Source organism: Cydia pomonella, chromosome 4, assembly GCF_033807575.1.
Source record: "Cydia pomonella isolate Wapato2018A chromosome 4, ilCydPomo1, whole genome shotgun sequence".
Taxonomy (NCBI): Eukaryota; Metazoa; Arthropoda; class Insecta; order Lepidoptera; family Tortricidae; genus Cydia; species Cydia pomonella.
In genome coordinates, this window is record NC_084706.1 from 13,473,563 (window position 1) to 13,491,756 (window position 18,194).

The window sequence follows — 18,194 nt, forward strand, 5'->3', positions numbered from 1 at the left end:
AGGAGTGGCATCTCTTATGGTAGAACTGTCGCAAAAGTGTCTAGCTGTCAGCAATAAATAATAGTTCCAAATCTCTCCAGACTAGCGCTAGAGTAGCTAAGAACCTAGGCGTTATTGACGGAGTGAATTGCGCTGTCTATGATTTGATTTTTTGTTCAAGTACTCTAGGTATTGTAGCGCCACCTATTTAAAGTTTTTTGATGACACTTTTTGGTACATGGAGATCTCGTTCCTTATCTCCACCTTCCGTATTTGTTATAGATGTTTATCTGTCAGTGTCAAATGTGAGATTTCTTCAACCAGAAACATCAAGCCGGTTGTCGTTGTGATTCAAGATGGCGAAGACGTCTCGAGAATATTTTTTTGTGTTTTGCTCATTCATGTAGTTTAAAGTGTAATATTAATAGCTTATTATGCAGTGAACTATGGTAGAAGTGTGCAGCTAATGAAAAACTAATCTTGAAACGCGTTTAACCATATTTTAATCAACACCCGGCAATCCATCGTGGCTTTTAGTAAAGTCCAGCTATCTCTTTACTAAAAGCAACTACCGAACAACGTCATGCTCTACGAGCACACTTAAAACTTACAACGTAACTTGACATTGGCAAAATCCTCATAGATTTGATGGAAGCCATATTTTAAAAGAAGAAGAAGAAACATCAAGCCAAATCCCTATTTTATATAATGTTTATAATTCTATTATTATCTCAAACTTGTATATATTTTTATTTAGATTATATATCATGTTTAAAGTTTAGAAAATGGACAAAAGTATTATGCAAAAGCTGACAGGCATCCTAAGTAGACGAAAGGACTTATAGTGGAAGCCGTAGCCGAGCCGTAGCCGAGCCTAATTTCAAAGAAAAACCGCAAATCGATGTCAAACAAAAAATTTTTGACCCGCAATTCCTAAAAAAAAATCCCTTAGGAGGGGAGTGCAGAGTCGTTATTTTTTTTGTATAGAAAAAAAATTCAGAAACCTATCACGTGTGAAAGGGCTTTCTGAGGCGATTCTAGAAATATACCACATTATTTCAGTCATTGTTTTTTAATTAAATTAAAAACAATTTCTAACTCCAAGAAATCAATTTTGAATATAATATCAGTTAGTTTGTCTTTTAATTTTTCAATGTGTTTGACACAGTTCTACTTCAGTACCTATTTTAAGAGACTTAGGGAACTGTACTGCAGATATGGTACATATATTATACGAGGAATACCTCTTTAACCCTTTTAGTGCGTCTTTTCATCAGTTGGTATAGTTTGTTCAGTTTTAACCCAAAATATCAAGTTTGGGCTCCTTCAGATACGATATACCTAACTGATTTTTTGTACAATATACCACAAATGATACGTAATATCTTGATATCTAACCTCAACAAAGCAATTTTGATAATAATTTCATTTAGTTTTATTTTTATATTTATTATGTGTATAATTTTTTCAATATTACAAAGTAACAGAGTTCTAATGGAACTGTATTGAACTATGCTGATTTGTTAATTATTGGTGTTACCTAAGTCATAATCTAAGTTTAATATTCTTGTGGATAATATTTTATTGATGCTTAGCCACCAGTCTCGAAAATAGCCGATAACAGTTGACAAGGTACCTAGCTTCTTGATGGACTGCTGACCCTCCTAGTCATTGTTACCGCGATTTAATACCTATGATGGATCATAATCCTATTAGAAATTTGATAAGATAGCTTGTTAATGTCATCAGTAACCCTAAAATATATGATTATATAAGTTTTATAATTAAAAAATTTAAAAAGCCGTGGTGTCAGATATACATACAAATACAAACCTTATAGCACGCAAAAAAAATATGTTGTCTCTTTAATTAAATTGAAATCAAATATTAATGTTTAATTGCAGTGATATTTTTAACAAGACTGTTTATTTTCGTATATTCCCATCATTGCAATAAACGTTTTACATTACAAAAATAAGCTTTCAAAAACATTTTGTGACAGTATAAAACTCAGAGTAAATATAAATGAAAAAGGAAGATATCATTGACGTTCCTCTATTTTCCTTAGGTACTTACCCAAAACGATGTATCTCGACCAAATGACTTGGAAATAAAATATATGGATGGTCGCTACGTTTGGTTGCCGCAATTTATTTGTTGACCGATTTGAACAAAACACTTTTGTGTAATATTATTGTACTACTAAATTGTTAGTGACTTCATAAGTTCGATTACTTAATCCATAATGTATTTTAGAGCAAATTGTTAGTTTTCTAGATTCTTTTATATACATAAAAAATCATAACATAATATTTTAATTTACTAAACATATTAAGTCTTTTTAGGGGAATCATTTATAATTTTTGTTGATTCATGAAAGTTAGCACGGTAAATCCGTAATATAATCCGTGATATGAGAATTTTGGCAGTTCAGTACAAATGTCGATGTCGCGCCCGCTCTTATGAATCAACTTTTTTTTTAATTGATTCGTAACGTCACATGGCTGTCATATATGTATAGCAGCCAATTAAAGTAGATGTACTTACCTTAAAAAATAAAATCAATCTGGCCTTGCTGGTGCAAATCAGAACGATCAGACTATCACAGAGATAGAAAAGGTAAGGCAAAGCTATAGGGAAGGATCACCATCCAGTTTTAAGATCAGAAAGTATATCAAGGACTTAAATCGTGTTAATTGTAACAATTCCATCCGTGAACATATGCTGTATCTCTTACACAAATTGAGTTTGAGAATATATCTGATTGAATTAAGCTTAGCCTTCAGAGAGTACTATTATAGCTGCAGCATGCAGGGGATTACCGAGTGTGTGTGTACCCGATAGCTAGGTATATCACTAAGGTGGTTTTGGAATTTAATTAGTAAATTACGATCACAGAAGTGCTTGCACCATTTCAGTGGGCATTGTGTTTAGTAAATGATAACACAGTAGAAGGTACTCGCAGCTTAAACCTGTGTTGAGCTATCGTGACAGTCTATTGAGGTTCTTTACACAAATGTTTATATATATCAATAGCGACCCGCCCCAGCTTCGCGCGAGTTAATAAGTTATATACTTAAACCTTCCTTAAGAACCATTTCATTTATATGTGAAAACTGCATGAATTCCGTTCAGTAGTTTATGAGTTTATCGCGAACGGCAGACACACAGACTGACAAACGCGGCGGAGCAGGTATTAATAAGGTGTAGTGATTAATTGATTGTATAAACTCAGAGATTATAAAATGAAGGGTGACGGGCTAATAGTAGAGAAAGCATGACTTATTAAATGAATGTTTGCATCAAGCGTAAAGCGCAACGACGGTGTCAGTGCATGTTCTGCCGTCGGAGAGTAAACATTAAAAAAATCTCTCTCACTCACTCACGAGTAAGTATATTATAGGTAATTTAACTAATTGTAACAGGTTAAAGTCTGGAAAGAAACTGCACAGGACCGGGATCAGTGGCGAGCACTAGTGTTGGAGGCCAAGACACACTTTGGGTCGCTGCGCCGGAGGAGTAAGTAAGTAACTAATTGTAATACATTAATTAAGCTAATCCTCTTGCTTCATCACTTTCTTCAACCGCTTGGCCGCTTTTATACTGTATCGTGCTTCTTCTTCCTAGCGTTTGTCCCGGCTTATTGCCATGGTTCACAGGAGCCTGGAGTACTAGTTTTTACGAAAGCGACTGCTATCTGACCTTCTGAGTTTCTGGGGAAAACTAGGTCTTATTGGGATTAGTCCGGTGTCCTCACGATGTTTTCCTTCACCGAAAAGCGACTGGTAAATATCAAATGATATATCGTACATATCAGTTCCGGTTCCGGTCACTTAGTTCCGAAAAACTCATTGGTATGAGACGGGGTTTGAACCCGCGACCAGATTCCAGATTGAAAATCCCACGCTCTTACCGCTAGGCTACCAACGCTTATTATACTGTATCACGACACGATTTATCGTCACGACACAGCGGGTGACCAAAATATACGCGATTATAAATGTAGTCGCATTTATACTATCGTAGAAGATATTGTTCATGATTAACCGTTACCGTCCACGTATTGCAATTACGCCTCTGCATTCAGCATACAATTACCTACGTCCCATGCTGTGTCGTGATGCTAAAATCGTGTTTTGAGCGACTAATACAAAATAAAATCGGTCAAGTGCGAGTTCGTTTAATTCGGGCACCGAGGGTTCCGTACCTACTGTCTTTTCGCATTTTACTATAGTTACGATATACTAAGCATAAAATTTGTAGGTATAATTTGAATTATTGTAATTGTATTTATTTAATAATCTGTAGTAAATTGAAAAACCTTACGTAGCATAATTGGGTATAGCGCCATCTATCGGCAAATTGACTAACTAATTTGCGTGACCTGTATGTTTGTTGGTTTTTCAGGGATTTGTTTCAATTCTAAAGAATGTGAACGGATTTCAACAGATTTTTTCATTTGAAACAAGGTTTTTAGTGTAATGTCATAGAAATGTCAAATTAATTGCAAAAAATTGAATTTTTTTTTTTATAATTAAAACAAGTTATATTTTATTTTTCCTGTAATATTCATTATAATGTTAGTGTTATGTAAAAAAAAATATCGTTTGTAAACTTCGGAGAAAGGGTGGGCGGATAATATTTTTTCACTGCGAAAAAAAAATTAAAAACTGTTTTGTAATGTTCAATTTGAGGTCTTTAGAATGATACCTCATTTGACCTAGTAACTAGACTTTGAAATTTTGCCTCCTCTTTATATTGAGCACTTTCCGTAATTAGCGTTGTTCATAACTGTTCCAAATTTCTAATCGATAGCTTAAGTAGTTCTCGAGATATTTGCAATGTGACAGACATACGGACGGACAGAGTCGCACCATAAGGGTTCCTTTTGTACTTTTTTGGTACGGAACCCTAAAAACCAGTCAAGAGCATGTTGGGGCATTCTCAGTGTAGGGTTCAGTAGTTATCCGTTCATCACAGTAGGCTGCCTCGACCGGGAGATATTAGTGGGTATCCTGTACGTGTACATATCAACCAAAAGGGAGTAACTTCGCAGGACTTTTACTAAGAAGCCAAAACTTTTTGCAAAACACAATTAAAAAAATAATAATATTAGATTAGGTATTATTCTCACAAATTTAGCATTTTTATTTTTATTAACAGATTTATTAGCTAATTATCATACCTATGTCTCCTCCCATGAATTTGAATGACATATTAGATGATTTCAGTAGGTAGGTAGTTCAACAAATCCAGTAGATATAGATTTAGTAGGTATTAGTATCTATTAATATCATTGACGTATTAAAATAAAGGGACGCCCAATGCGAAAGAAATATGTCAAAATATATGAAGCAAACTGACATTAGGCAATGCGCTCTGGTAGATGCCAATAACGCTTCTTTATAATTTTAGTCAAGATAAGTATTTCATACAAATGTGAATGCAATACAGTTTAAGTTTCAAATTTGCAAACGGACATTTCAAAATATTGAATACTTTATGGTTAAATGACGTTTTCGTAAGTTGATCATTGTATAAACGTCGAAATTAATAGCGAGTAAATGGAGTCGCTTTATGTATACAAATTATTTTAATATTATTTATCTTCTTGTGTTTAAATAAATATATATATATTTCAATAACTAGATTGAGATAGTTGTATGAATGGTCTTTATTTTGAATCCCTAAAAAACAACAATAATCCTACTTACCTACCTATCGTCACTGTACAGCGTTAAATCACTTGCACGTAAAAACATGACACACTTTATTCTAATACCGCAATGATAAATCAAATTACCGCCGAAACATGTAACGCTACAGAGGAATTTTGCACGATTGGTGAGTTAATATAAAGAAGGCACTAAGTTTATTATACTCCTGAATGTATGGAACCCTTTTCAGCCAGCATCATATTTTGGCACTCGCTTCGCTGACACGTTTTATAGCCGCTGGACAGTAAATATGGGAACGAATTTCCAATCGAATATTCGTTGGCAGAGAAATTCGGTATTTGAACTCGTATCTCGGGCGGCACTATACTTGGCCAGCACTTAGAAGTTAAAATGGGTCCCACCCTCCTCTAATTGGTTTAAAACCATGGGTCTACAAATTATGAAAATAAATATGCAAGTAACACTTAGTAAATACTTTTAATGAAAACTAAAGTAAACATGGTTGAGCCGTTATTGAGTTTTTGCAAAATGTATTTCCTTCTTAGCAAAAATGCTGAAAAGTACAGTCACTTCTCAAAAAAAAAAACAACTTTTAGAGACAATTGTGTGTGCATCAGTAAAATGGGCCTAACTCCTTTTAGTTTGAGTCAATCATGTTGGGCTTAGAGACGGGTAGAGGTGAGTAAATACCGAGTATTTATTTGAAGTACCCGATAAATACTCGTAATTACTCTCTACTAATTTAGGTGGGTAAAAACGATTGCTAATAAAATATTGCAAAAGTGACATTTAAGAACTAAATTGTTTTTTATTCATGAATGTTAATGTGTATTAACAATATTTGAATAATAAAAAGCATATACGACGCTTATTTTTTTAATCAGTGGAGGCAATTTGTGATAATGTTTAGTTAACAATTTTGTTTTAAATGAGAAGGTTACTTTAGAAAGAAGGGACTTGAGTTGTATCGATGTTCTGATAACTGCACGCCGCGGAAAAGTGCGTGTTTACGCGGCACTTACGATCTTATATTAAAGGTTTTTTAAAGAAAACTCTATTCTACGGCAAATTTTTTCGTAAGTATTTTTTTTTTTGGTTTGAAAGTTATAGAGGGATGAAGATTATTTCGGCTTTTAAAAAGGGTTTATTACCAAAAGTATTTAATATAAGTATCCAAAAAAGTGTTTAGAAACATTTAAGTTGTTTTTAAAGACTAAAATGGGTCTTATGACTGTGCAACACGTTGGTGGTTTCTAAATTTATTTTTGGTGACAATTAGTTACATACCTGTAGTGCCCCCCTTAAAAATATATTTCTTACAACTTTAAGTACTTAATCCAGTAGTGGCTTACAAAATACACGTATATTTCAAATTTATATGTTCCTTTCAGCAGTTTATACCCACCAATTTGGGTATAAACGAGTAAAAATATTTACAGTACATATGGCGCTACTTTACCGCACTAGTGTCGAACATTTAAAGAGCCATATGTACTGTAAAACGTTGTACGATACATGTGCGGATAGGTAATTCGCAACTCGTGTCGATTTAAAACACTCCCTTCGGTCGTGTTTTAATTTATCGCCACTCGTTTCTAATTTCCTATTTTTCGCACTTGTATCGTAATGTACTATTACTAACTACCATCTCTAATTGGGCTTGATTTGTTCTTCAAAATATAATGCTTAAATTGTAAATGTCAAACTAAGGAAAACATGCATTTTTTTATATATAAGGCATTTAAATGAACACAATAAATATGTTTCTGATAAAATCCCATTTATAATACGATTTTTTAAAATAATACACCAGAAAGAAATATTAAAAATTTTGTTTATATTGAGCCAATTTACAATTATGTTGTAGTATGTCACAATCTATTAGTAGGTAATTACGAAAATGAAATCTCAAATAAAAAAAAAAATATATATATCGTTATTTTTCTAAAGTTTTTTAAATATTAAGTATTCTAAAGCACGCTTCGATGTGTATAGGAATAAACATCAGTAGAACCTTCTCTTAATCCAGATAATTACAACATCATATAACCTATGTCTAAAAGGATATATTACGTTCTCTAATTACACGGCACTTTAAAAATTAATAAATACCTATTAAAAATACCGTTTATAAATTAATTGATTGATGGATGCGTCTGTCAAATTTTGCTGCGAGAGTGCATTTAGAGAATAAACAATACCAAAAGCGACATCAAACTGCGTCAGGTCGGATATAAAGGATTTCAATACAAACAATACAATACAAATCCTCTTTATTGCACAACCTCAGAACAAATGTAAGTACATGGAAACACATGAAGATAGACCACAACCATGACAACCATGACAAACCATGTACTTATATTATATTCAAAAGATATTTTAAGAACCTAGACATAAACATGGTAGTTATAGGCAGTATCCATTGTTATACTGCCTATAACATCAATATCTGTCCATTTACCTATCGCACATTTAGAAAAAAATATCATTCGATAGCTTATGAATGAGGGCATAAATTTGATGCATAAAAAATGTCACACAGAATTTTCCACAATTAATTGAGAATTAATAACAAAGATAAAAATTGTCTTTTTTTACATTTTACCTTTTTTCGCCGGATTATCATTTGGAAGTAAAGCAACTTAGTTCGACGCACATTAGTGACATTACAGAAGGTCTTGTTTGGACACGTGTATCTTGTGAAATGTTTTAACTAGGGCTATAATTTTGATGTCAAGTTTTACATTACAATACAGGTCAACGACTTCGTTTTCGCAAAAAAAGATTAAATGTAAAAAAAAAGTAAATTTTTGAAGACAATTTTTATCTTTGTTATTAATTATCGAGTAATTGTGGAAAATTTTCTGTAACATTTATGTTAGAAATTAATGCCCTAATTCATAAGCTATCGAATGACTTTTATTTTTTAATGTGCTGTAGGTAAATGGACAGATGGTACATTAACCAAGGGCAGTCGTGTTTAGCGCCATAGAACTTTGAAGGGGTGCAGTTTTAAAATGGTTGAGAAAAAACCCTATGTTTTTGGGGTGATTTGTCGATAAAATTCATCGTACTATACGCGGTTAACGGCTCCACTATACGTGGATAAACACATTGTACATCAAATGAAAGGGCTCATTCTAAATATCTTAAATATATATATATATATATATATATATATATATATAATAATTTTTGGATAAACAGTTTAGAAGTTATTCAAGAAAATTGGCTAAAAATTACCATTTCCCCTCCCCCGCCCCTTATCTTCGAAACTACTGGGTCTACAATTAAAAATAAAATAAAAGAAATAGTTTTACTCGTATATTTAAAGATGACAGGATAACCTATTAGAAATCTACTGTCAAATGTGAGTCGGATTTAAGAATAAAAATGCGGATAGGCAGTTTTAGGGACACAGCTGCAATGGTTTACGGTAAACGTGGTGTAGACATCTATTGCATAGCCCGAGGGCCGGAATCCACGTAGGGTTGAAGGACCGAAACGTCCCGAAGAGGCGTGCCTACCCACGGCTGAGGTCGTAGGTTAAGCTTTGAGAGGTTAGTGCTCGGACAAAGAACAATAGTACAAGTATCTGAATTCGATGACCGAAGGCCGAGCCCCGACAAAAAATGCGACTTGGCTGTATCTGGCACACAGCCATAATGGTACTTGTACTATTGATTAATTAGGTACTTGTACTATTACACCGTGTTTGAGTACTACATTCCTGCAACTTTCTCTCTTCGGACTTCGCTATTAAAATACTTGGGGAAGTTGCGGGAAGCATACACCGATGGGACGATCCGAGCTTTCGGCCTTACGCGAACGTCGGCCTTCGGCCTTGGCATTTGGGCTTTGGGGTATTTGATCTTGCTATCCAAACTATTTTGCATCAGATTTGCATATACATTTTCGTACACAGTGATGGCCTCAAACAAGATCAATGGTAAAATGTATGTAAAAAAATCCCATATTTTATATAAAATTGTGTAATGTACGGAGCCCTTGAAACGCGAGTCCGAATTACACTTGACCGGTTTTTTAATGATTGCTATAAATTAAAATCAAATCGGTGAAGAATATGCCAAGCCACGCTTGAAAAAAGTTTCTTTATGTTATGTTTCTTACAATCTAGACACGCGGTAGCGTATTCAGCCAAGTTCAAAGAAAAAGGAACTGGCGACACAATTGTAACAGACTGACATCTACATTTATTTATTTACTCTCTTAGAAATTATTGAATTTGTTTGGAGTGAATTTCGCGCATAATATTCGCACTTGTAATGTGACAGTGGCATCCGGTGACATCTGGCGGTGAATGACTGAACTAGTAGGTAGTTTACTCATGATAATATTGCATAGTACAATATTTGTTTATAATATATTTTTTAATATAAATTCTTAAGTAATGTTTATTGAATAATCGATTAAACACAATAAACTACTTCGTAAGCTTTTAATTTATTTATGTTATCTTTAGAGATGCCATCTGTTGTAAGGCAGATCAATCTAAATACGCGGGAATAAAAGTGACCAATCATAGACGAGGATAGTAAATATTATCCAATCAAAACTCTGCATTCTGGTTGGGCTTAGGAGTAGGATTAACATGGCGGTTGAGGGGTTCGCATGGGGGAACGAGGTTATTTAAGGAACTGCAAAGTGGATTCGTGATCTTTTGCCTTCAGCAGAGCGTCGAGACAAGAAGGAATCCTGTGAGTGTTAGGTTGTAAGAAAACCATGTGTCTAAACTTGTTTGCAGATACGTCTATTAGCGGCCATCTTCAGGAGATATGAAAAAGAATAGCGACTGCAATGGACGACGCGCGGGTCGTATTGACTTAACCACGGGTGTGAAAGAACTGCGCGAGCCTACCACGGGCAGCTGCCGAACGGGCTACCTTTCACGAGCATCGGGTCTTAAAGGTTCTTAATTTGTCACTGTGAGTGGCAAACCATAAGAAAACCGTGTATTAGAACTTGTTCGCAGATACGAGTATAAGCTGCCACCTTCGTTGGAAGCTTAGCGTGTGGATACGGCCAACATGGGCGGGACGCTGTAGGAGCTTCATCCGGACCATGGGCGTGTTGAAAAACACAAAACCATCATGGGTCAGCTGCCAAACAACTACGTGTTACGGTGCAGTAATTTCATATACCTATTTAATTATTTGCATATCATTTTATATCTTGAGGAAACCTAAAATAAATATTTCGTTCATTCATAGGCTTCAATGTTTGCTTAATATCAGTAGGATTGTAGGCTTGGTTGATATCGACGAATTGCCTATAAATAAAATCATTATTTCTATATATGAATAGCGGGTAGGTTGAATAGATCGCGTTGGGTACCCTTCATTGTGTAACGAGATGACAATTCTTGTGCGCTGTGAATGTAAGTCGGATTCTTGTACGAGAGTGTTATTTTAACTATGACGGCAAAATGGATTGAGTTATTTAATTACATTTGTTCAGTGAATTCCTAAATCGTGTATATACTTTTTAAATATAATCAATTTTGAAGTTAGGTAAATCAGTGTTCGTGTGTGATATGATTATAGGGTAGGTAGATGCATTCAATTACGATGAGTACTTGATTTGAGCTGTGAAATCATTAGCAAATAACTGAATGTGTGTTTAGTAGTAAACTAGCGCGTTTATTATTGTGGATTAACCGTTTACGAAAAGAAGTGGAACGTATGTATTTTCCATGTTTTAATTCAATGGCAAGGGTGGAATGTGTCTCGATTTAGATATAGATGGCATAAGTAGATGTGTTCAATTAGGTTGATAAATAACTTTAGTTGTGTTACACTCGGCGGTCATTTCTTTATCGTTTTATGTAGGTTTAGCCGTCAATATCAGTCATTATTACCATATATAGTATAACACGTAAAGTCAACGAACGTTGTAGGTAGTTTAATTGATGAAATGTTTTAACATATATTTAAAATTATTTATTTCTGAATTCTCGGTTCATGTACGAGGAATATAGAGTCCTGTCAGCGGATCCTAAGGGCGCCTGCTTCGTGTCTCGCCATCAATTCCTGGGGTGTTCTGCCTTCGAGAGCTTCAACGCTTCAAATCAAGATGCGGACCTCGCAGATGTGGGCGAAGGCGAAGATTCACTCCGGTGCAAGCTAGTAGACACGGTGCGTTGGTTCTGATTTATATGTTATCTCAATCTTGACCTGACATATCTATATATCACATACCTTCATGTTTCAGTGTTAGTGAAAAGTGTATTAATTATGATGTAATACGCAGTTACATAATTCACCTTTTGCAATACTACAAAAATAATTGGTTGTGTAATTATTTGTGCGCGCGTATATAGATATACGGCCATGTTTGTTTAATTAGCAACCAAGTTCATAAACTAGATTGATATAATTGTTTGGTGAATAAGTTTTACAAAATACTTATTTATTTAGAATGTTATACAAATGGCTAATGACGTAATATTATGTCGCAATACATTATAGGTTTTATTCAATGACTTCTTACAGTAGCTTAATTACTGTGGCTACTGTTATAGGTATTCTGTACGTCACTAAGTTTAGATCCTTTGACTTCCACTATTATAGTTTGATTATCATAATTGAAATGATTCTTCCTTTGAATGCCTAGTTGTCTTTATTCATATAGATACTTAGCTTCATATATTCCGTAGGGCGTAAATGTTTAACTCGATTAGAATATTAAGCACTATTTTTGTCTCAATTTCCGGTTCACGGTGGTTGCGGAGCGAGTCTTGTTCCATCAGCGGCTTTCGAGTGTCTCGGTGTCTCCGAGCATCCTCGTCGGTACCTGATCAACCCCACTGCCACGGGCGCCCAGATGCAAGACCTACCTTCTACATGAAGAGGCTGGCTGCACTACGCCGCATCTGTATCTTACGCCTGCACATTGTATCCAGTGCGCCGTCCATTTGCGTGGAACGAGAATTGATCCTGCCTTGCCTTGTCTTCTCATCATGATGTGAGAGCATCGAAGCCCCATCAAGCAGATCTTAATACCTAGCGGTGACGTAACCTTTCAATAAATTATACAAAAGGTTTTAATTTCATAGTCTAGTTAGGGGGCGTCCATTAATCGCGTCATATTGTATAGGGGGGGGGAGGGGGTCAGCAAAAAATCACCAATGATCACCACAGGGGACGGGGGGGTATGGACACGTATCACGTGTATTTTTTTTCATCTGTGCTATACTGTATTATAGTCAATAATAATCCTTCACGTGTACTTAGGTTCATTTGTTAGAAAACTATTCTTTAGTTATCGAAAAAAATACACGTCATATTGGGGGGGGGGGGGGAGGGTCCTGAAAATATCACCAAAGATCACCATGGGGGAGGGGGGGGTCTAAAACAAGCCAAAAACGTATGACGCGATTAATGGACGCCCCCTTATGATAGGAGTATACAAGCGGTTTAAATAATATTCACGATTCCTAACTGCTTACTTATTTGTAGGTAGATAACTGGTGCCTATTTGATACGTATTTTATGATCATGATTCCGTTTTATAGGTACATACCTAAGTATATTACGTATGTTGAAATGTTATTGTGGGTGTATATATTTTGATCATTTGGTATATAGTTTGATCTGTATTTGCCAATGTATTATACCTGCCCTAATTTATTTGTCATATTGAATCAAATCATATGACTAGAATGTGGTTATTACATTTTGGATTATGTCCAATTGAGAGGATATTATATATATTTACTAATCAATTGTAGTTGTTGAAACCTGTCACAGTGGTTTTATAAGTGGCTGTTTTAACAATGCGGTTTTTAGTTATATTTGGGATTGTCTTTGCATTTGATTGATCCCAGTTATGACTAAAGGTATCAAATCCTAAACCGACTGGCTTTTAATTTAATTAACAGTTGTACTCTTTGCGAGATGTCGCATATAATAATTTAGTAAAATGGCTGATCTCATGATATTAGGGGCAACGCTTATATCATTGTCTTGTATATTTTCGTTCTTGGTCACTCATGTCATTTATTTACTATTATCCCGGTTTCAGTACTTGATAGTCTGAACCTTACGTGTGATATTCCATTAGGCTACATGCCTCAGGTACTGCAGACGGTGCAAGGTCCAAGTGACTTACCTATGGAAACATTTCACGTGGGATTTGCGGCTCGACATATTAGGGAGTTGTCCATAGAGCGGTGTATGCATGATAATTTTATGAGATTCAAAAGGTTGCCTTATAGTTGACTGCAACCAGCTATTTTATTTTACAGTATATTAAGGTGATAAAGTTGTGTGAAGCCAGACTACATCCCGTCGATCCTACCTAAGTTTATAGCGTATTTATGAATGTGTTATCATAAGTACTAATATATCTTTACTTATATTTTATCAAAAGGTATCAAATCTTAATCCAACTGGCTTTTAATTTAATTAACAGTCTTACTCTTTGCGTGACGTTGCATATGATAATTTAGTAAAATGGCTGATCTCATGATATTAGGGGCAACGCTTATATCATTGTCTTGTATATTTTCGTTCTTGGTCACTCGTGTCATTTATTTACTATTATCCCGGTTTCAGTACTTGATAGTCTGAACCTTACGTGTGATATTCCATTAGGCTACATGCCTCAGGTACTGCAGACGGTGCAAGGTCCAAGTGACTTACCTATGGAAACATTTCACGTGGGATTTGCGGCTTGACATATTAGGGAGTTGTCCATAGAGCGGCGTATGCATGATAATTTTATGAGATCCAAAAGGTTGTCTTATAGTTGACTGCAACCAGCTATTTTACAGTATACTAATTAAAGTAATACAGTTGTGGGAAGCCAGACTTCACCCGGTCGATCTTTATAACACATTTATGAATACGTTATCAATACGTCAATCACAACATAAGTGCTAACATATCTTTATTTATATCTGAGCACATTAGTAAACCTTATATATTATTAATAGAACTTGCTACAACTTCTTGTTTCATAATTTTCTTTATCTTAAAGTAGGAATATTTTGATCTCCTGATGTATCCCACAATGGCATTTTATAGGAAGAAGGTAGAGTTTATTATAGTAGTCTTGTAAATAGTATTCAATAATTTTGATAGGATTTTATAATTTCCTATTGGTTCAATGCACTTAAAATAGTGTTTCATTTTATTGACATGGTTTAATATTCGTCTTTCTTTAAGAACGGATATGTTTTGTGCTTGTTGGAACATATTTCAGATTTTATATTATCATGTAACATGTCTCACACCTCAGAGAGCTTGGGTTGTTATTTATCATGATGTTGGTCTATATTTACCACTAAATGATCACGCCATACCTAATTTAAATGAGGTTTTAATTTGTCTTTATCTGTGACATATTTTGTTATGTTTGTGTACAGGTTAAATTGGGCAGTCAGGTTTTTGTACCGTCTTGTTTTCCTGACTTAGGTATTTGGCCCTAGTAATCAAGGCGGTATATCCGAATGGGTCCTAATCAGACTTCATTGGATATAGAGTTCATAAATTATTGAATCATATTCGATCAATTTTAATGCAATAAATAAAATTTATTAGCAGTTAATACATTGTTTATTTTATACTTCATCCCTTTTAGCCTAGACCCTTATTTTCTAAATTTCAGTATTACTTTCCAAAGGTTTCAATAGAGTTGAGGAAAGTAATAGTATTTCAGCTTACAAAGAGTTTGTAGTAGAATTTTGAAGAGGCTGAGACATTACACAATATTACACGAACCATTTCGAGATACTTTTGACCCCTTCACAACTTGAAACATATTTAAGCTACACATGAAATTAGGCAAGTTTAATTATGCTCCTTAGCTTGTATAAATTTTTGTTTTATAAACGTAGCTCAAACAGTTATTGAAAATTCGATTGAAAAAAAAATCATATATTGATATAGATCAAAAACTTAACCCACTTCCAGATGACCTAGAAACTTGATATTTGGCAACAATGTAGGCTATTGAAAGTACATAGGGGAAAAATCAGACAACTAAAAATTATTGAAATTCGCTTTCCAAATACGCCACAAAATTATAGGAGTGAAAATAAAATACGAAGTACCTCACATTCCATCTTTCTAGCGCCCGCCACGCCACAAGAAATAAAATCAACAATACGTTCCCTCAAAAATACAAATAGCGTGGGCTATGATGATATATCCACGCTTGTTATTAAATCTGCAGGTAATATAATAGACAGACATTTGTGCCATATAATCAATCTCACCATATCTACAGGAATATATCCCGATGGTTTGAAAAAAACAGTTATAAAGCCGTTACATAAAAAAGGAGACAAGGAAATTTTAAACAACTATCGGCCAATTGCTCTCATCCCTATATTTTCAAAAAATATTGAGAAAATTATTTATCAACGTCTGTACTCCTACTTAACAAATTTTAACATACTATGTTACGAGCAGAAAGGCTTTAGAAAAAATGTTTCTATTAACTTGGCAATACATGACATGCTTAAAGTGGTAATGGAGAATATTGATAGAAGAAACCCGATTTGTGCGATTTATACCGACATGTCTAAGGCTTTCGATTATGTGTGCCATGATCTACTCTTGCACAAACTTAGTATGTATGGTATAAGAGGCAACGCATTGAATCTTATATCATCTTATTTAAAAGATAGGACACACTATACTGAGATATCCAGAATATGCAATGCAACCAAGCACCAATGTAAGTATACATCTGATGAACACTCTATACAACATGGGGTTCCTCAGGGAAGTGTACTTGGTCCGTTATTGTTTTTAGTCTATATTAATGATTTACCAAAGAATGTCAATTATCCAATTGTTTTATTTGCGGATGATAGTACATCCGTTATACAATGTAACAATACTAATGATTTAAGACAATATGAACGTGACATAAATACAGAATTGAATAGTATAATAACATGGCTTAGTAATAATAATTTAATAATTAATTTGAATAAGACAAATGTAATGCATTTTTATCAGCGGACATCAATAAAATACAATATTAATGTTAACTACGAAGGTACACCAATAGAGAATGTAGCTGTTACCAAATTTCTTGGATTATCAATAGATTATCAGTTAACTTGGAAAAATCACATAAATGAGTTATGTAAATACCTGAGCAAATCGGCTTACGCTCTTAATACATTGTCAAAAATAGCCAATCGAGATACAGTTCTAGTAGCATACCATGGACTAGTAGTATCAAAAATCAGATATGGCATTATTTTTTGGGGCAACTCTGTAAATCGCGAAGCCGCTTTTATAGCCCAAAAGAGATGCATAAGAGCTATCTGCGGTGTGTAAGTAAGAGATAGTTATATTCCCTTATTCAAATCATTAAAACTTCTAACACTGCCTTCATTATATATACTAGAGGTAGCTCTATTCATAAAACGTAATCCAGATTTGTTTACATATGCATCAGAGAGACGTAAGCTACCAATTCGCTCTCAATATGAGGGACAGTTGTACATTCAGCCTATGAAAACGGCATTAATGCGAAATAGTTTCTTTGGAATGGCGCCAAGAATATTTAACAAAATACCGATACATATCAGAAACCTCCCAGTTCATCGATTTAAGAAGCAGTTGACTATCTATTTAATCGATAAATGTTTTTACTCAATAAAAGACTTCCTAGAGGCTCCTTAATAATGTTAGTTTAGCTATTATTTGACCTAACTAATTATTTGACTACCTCAGTTATTAATCATATGTATAGGTACTTTTATGGAATGATATTTTGTTATTTACAACGCTATGATTTATGTATTTACATTGTTAATCTTAATTTTATTTTATTATTACCTGCATGCAGCTTTACGCAATATTTATTATTTCTATGCCTATTCAGGCAGGATGTGCTGAACTAAAATTGTTTCATTATATCATACTATTGTACTGCATTCAAAGAAATAAATAAATGATTGATTGATTGATTGATTGAAAATTCGATTTAAAAAAAATCACACATTGATATAAATCAAAAACCTAATTCACTTCCAGATGACCTAGAAACTTGATATTTGGCAACAATGTAGGCTATTGAAAGTACACAGGGGAAAAATCGAACAACTAAAAATTATTGAAAATTCGATTTAAAAAAAAATCACACATTGATATAAATCAAAAACCTAATTCACTTCCAGATGACCTTAATATTTGGCAACAAGCAACAAAGTAGGCTATTAAGTGCATATAGGGGAAAAATCTGAAAACAGAAAATTATTGAAAATTTTATCGACGAAAAAAATCATTATGATATAGATCAAAAACCTAACTCACTTCCAGATGACCTGGAAACTTTATATTTGATATCAATGTAGACTATTAAATGTATATATAGAAAATAATCTGAAAACTGAAAATTATTAAAAATTCGATAAAAAAATAATCACATATTGATAATTATTAAATGAATTAAGACTTATAAATCAAAAACCTACTCCCCACTTCTAGATGACCTAGAAACTCAATACTTGGCATGAGACTATTAGGCGTTTACAAAGGAAAAAAATCT